Source organism: Gavialis gangeticus, unplaced genomic scaffold, assembly GCF_001723915.1.
Source record: "Gavialis gangeticus isolate Ggan-Ray unplaced genomic scaffold, GavGan_comp1, whole genome shotgun sequence".
Lineage (NCBI taxonomy): Eukaryota > Metazoa > Chordata > Crocodylia > Gavialidae > Gavialis > Gavialis gangeticus.
The window spans coordinates 53,408,105-53,412,298 of NW_017729004.1; the positions used below are offsets into that span (position 1 = coordinate 53,408,105).

The 4,194-nt window shown below is 48.8% G+C and overlaps 1 protein-coding gene across 1 annotated transcript in view; it reads left to right on the plus strand.

Moving 5' to 3' along the window:
* CDK14 (cyclin dependent kinase 14) overlaps nucleotides 1-4,194 on the plus strand; it is an 869,337-nt gene that overhangs the window by 569,557 nt on the left and 295,586 nt on the right. The window lies entirely within an intron of this gene.

Here is a 4,194-nt window from a genome sequence, read left to right on the forward strand (position 1 = left end):
TGAATATGGTTGGAGAGGCATTTAAATTTCTACTCTGGCCTGCAGGGATCCCAGCTGGGGTGTGCCTGGAAGGAGAGGGGGGAAGCAGCCTCTGCCAGGCTTTTGGGGGAGGGGGTGAGAGGGACTGTGGCCAGACCCCAGTCCCTGTCTGGCACTGAAAGGTAGAGCCCCCTGGCCCTGTGGTGGGGAAGAGGAGAATGGGGAGAGCCTGTCCACCACAGTGGCTCCATGACTGCCCAGCCTGGCCTGGGTGTGGGGAGCTGGCAATAAACTAAGCAGACAGCTTCCATGGCTCCAGCTTGAGCCTCAGCCAGCTGGGAAGGGCCCCACCCCGATGGCCCAGCCCCTCCATGCCCATCCTCAGCAGTGTCCACAGGCCATCCCAGTTCAGCCCCACATCTCCAGCCCCAGGCAAGGCAGGTGGATGGTGGGGCCATGCCGGCCAGCATCTAGCCATGCCCCTGCCCCTGCTGCTGGAGTGGCGAGGGGTGGGGGAACCCTGACAGAGGCAGCAATCCCTGTCATGGTGTCCTGGGGAATGCAAGCCTTTTCCCAGTTGGGGGGGAGGGGGCTGTGCTGTGGGCAGGAGCAGGGCAGGCACAGCTGCTGCAGCTTCTACAGGGCAAGTGGCAGCCGTGCTGGGAAGGGCGGCTACAGGGGCTAAGGTGAATTTGGGGTGACCTTAGCCCACTCAAGCCCCACCTAGCACCACTGCTGCTTATCCCCTCATAGCCACCCCTCCCAGCCCTGCCCCTGCTTACCCTGCACATGCTGTGGCAGCTCTGTCCGACCCACTCCCACCCACAAATGCAGCCCCTACAATGGGAAGAGGCTTGCACTCCCCAGAACACCGGGACAGGGGCTGCTTCCCCTGTCAGGGTGTGTCGTCCCCCCCACCCCTTTGCTACTCCAGTGGCAGGGGCAGAGGTGTGGCCAGAGAGAAATAAACTGCCTTCCTGCCCCCGTCACCTCAGGGGGCCATTCTAGCTGACATCTGGCCATGCCCCTGCTCCTGCTGCTGGAGCAGTGAGGGGGGTGGGACCCTGACAGGCTGCTATGCCCCAGCCAGGCAGACCCTGACTAGGGTCTCCCTGGGGGAGAGGAGAGGAAGGGGGGGCATTAATCCCCACCCTTCACCCCTTCATCTCAGGCAGCCACTGGGGGCTAGTGTCTGGCCACCTTCCCCCCCGCACCACTGGATTGGCAAGGGGGACGAAATGCCAGGCAGGGGCCCAGCTGGGGTTCTGTGCAGGTGGGGGATGGGAGAGGGGATTAATCCCCCTCCTCCCTCCCATCTCCCACCCACACAGGTTAATCCCCCCTCCCTCACCCCTTCACCTCAGGCAACCACCCCGGATCAGCATCTGGCCATGCTCCCTGCTGCTCAAGCAACTAGGGTGGAGGGGGAAATGCCTGGCCAGGCTGACTCTGGGTGGGGTAGAGAGAGAAGAATAAATCCGATGCCTGTCCCCTTCACCTCAGGGGGCCATGCCAACATTTGGCTACACCCCTGCCCTTGCTCCAGCTAGAGAACAGAGGAGCAGACAGCACAGCCCATTCCAGGGCTGCAAAGCATGCTGGGATGTTGGGGGACTCTGATGTAACTTAAACCAGGAAGGGGTTTGGGACAGAAGTTCCACAAACTGATTGGACCTCAGTCAGTTGAGACTGATAGTACATTCAACCAGGTTTACCTTAAACTATTTTTGGCCATTTTGAAACTGGCTTATGTGCACTGAACTTCTGTTCTGTTACAGGTTTAAACCAGTTTCCGATCACTTAAACTGCTTTATGTGTAAATCTGTCCCTAGCCTTTAAGAGCAGGATGACTTTTTTTTGTTCTGAACATGGCTCAGCCTGATGTAGAGTATACGAAAGCTTGTGCAGATCATAAAGCCAGAGATCCTGAAATATATTGGGCTCGCAGGCACTCTAAGACTTTTGTTTGCTACACCATTTCTGTTCTGGCATTTGATTGGTTTACTGGCATCAGAATTCTCAAGCTAATGTAATGCTGTTGTTATTTGCTCAGTTTCAATGGGAAACATGTAAGGGGGAATCCAATTAAGTTTTCTGGTATAGCTTGCGTACTTTAGGTGTTCTATATAAATGTAATATGCAAGAATTGGCATTGAAAAGATGATGATGAGGTTTGCAAAGTAAACATTAGAAAGTTAGGAAATGCTGGAATTAAGTGTGCTTTGGGCAACCTCAGTTTCACCCTATGGTGAGTGTGCATTATGATGAAGTTTTTAATTACAGGATCTCTGACTAATTTTTCCCACAGGATCCCTGAATTCATTCAGTGCACAGGAGTTCAGATGAGGGAGTATTATCCCAAGTTTTACAGACGGTAAATTGAAGCTCAGACAGATCCACTTTTTGGGTTGCCTTTTTGAGTTACCCTGGCCCTATTTTTTCCCACAGCATTTAGCATGTCCATATTCTAAATACAGTTCCTATTGACTTCATTTGCACCTTGGAGTAGTCAGCACCTCTGCTAGCCATCCTCCAGTCCTTTCCTACTCCACCACACCATTTTTTTTTGGACAGTCTCCTTTGCTTATCCGTTCAGGTTCCTTCCCCAACTCTGATAGCTGTCTCCCTTACCCTGGCCTCCAGTCCTCTCCAGACCTGTGTACCTATCCCCTCTGGCTCCCAGGCTTTTCCCTCAACCTGTGTTCACTCCCATGAGCTTCTTTTTTTTGTCTCTTTGTTCAGCTGGAGTCATTTCTCTCTCCAATTCCAAGATCCATTTCAGATCTGTCTCCCCTCCCCCATGATGTTCTCTCTATCCCATTTACTATCCTCCTTGTCCTGCCGGTCTCAGTTACCTGCTTATGGACTTCCTGCATTCCCTCAAGTTGTTTCCCTCCTTAGTTCTCAGAACTTACCTCTTTGCCCAGCTAGGCATCTCTACTTACAAAATAATGCATTTGCTGATAACCTTTAAACAACTCTGACTGGACAGGTTTGAGAAATGTTCACTAAACAATGCCAAGGCAATTCAGAGCTCAACTAATATTAACGTTAAAGCATTGTGAGAGTTTGGTTCACAGCTTGACGTAACACAAAACAAAATCCTTTCACTTTATAAATATACCGTTGTGTACTATAAGAGAACATACAGTTTTACGACAATAAATGTGTACGCAGTGACTTCACATAGCTAAATAACTGCTTTACATTCAACAATATGCAGCTCAGTCTCACACCCAGGGTCTGGGTTGGGATGGAGAATGCTTGGATGCTTTGTGGCAATGTCTCATAAGCAGTCTGCTCGACTCTAAGGTCGTGAGAAACTGAGTAGGAATGCAGGCTTCAGAGATTTTAGCTATTACAACTAAAGCAAGCCTCTTCTAAACACATGCAAATTGCACGTTTTCAAAGCATAGAATTCAGGCAAATTAAGGCGCATTTTCACAGGGAGTGCAAAAGGCACATCCTTGACACAGAGGCCACCACATACCAAGCTTCATATCATTGTTCCAGAAGTTGGGGAAACTCATATCAGGTTACCAGAATTTATTTTAACATTGATAAACAAGGTATTTTTTCCTGGCATTATTCTCAGAAACAGCTGAACAATTTTGCCTGAAACGAGACAAAAAAAAAAAAATCTGAGGCAGACATACAGCATGGAAAATTCAGCCCAATTATGTTTAGTAAAGTTAGAAGTAACCAAAGGTTGGATTTTATAATGAGAAGTGTTCATCAGTCTTATATGTAAATGGTGCCAACACCCCTACTTATGATAGAGATTATGAAGAGGAGGGAGGGAGTGATTCAGCCCAATAGAATACCACCCAGTGATTTCAAGGTTAATGTTATTTAACATTGAACTTTTCTTTCCTGTCTCCTCCTTTTGTCTACTGAAAAGTATAGAGAATATATCCAACTTTGATCTTTTGTGTGTGTGTGTGTGTGTGTGTGTGTGTGTATGTATGTATATATGTAAAATGCATAATATAGTTGAATATATATTTAACAATGCAACTCACTGGCAGAGCTATTGCCAACCAAAAAACCATAAATAAATTGTAAGACCTTTTTTCTGAATATACTGTTTGCAAAAATCACTCACCCATCTGAATAGTTAGGAACATATATGAGTTGGGCTGTCGCAGGGCACTGCTGCACCCTGCTCCTAAGAAGCTATGAACTTGAGGGGGGAAGGTGTGTCGCAGTGCACTG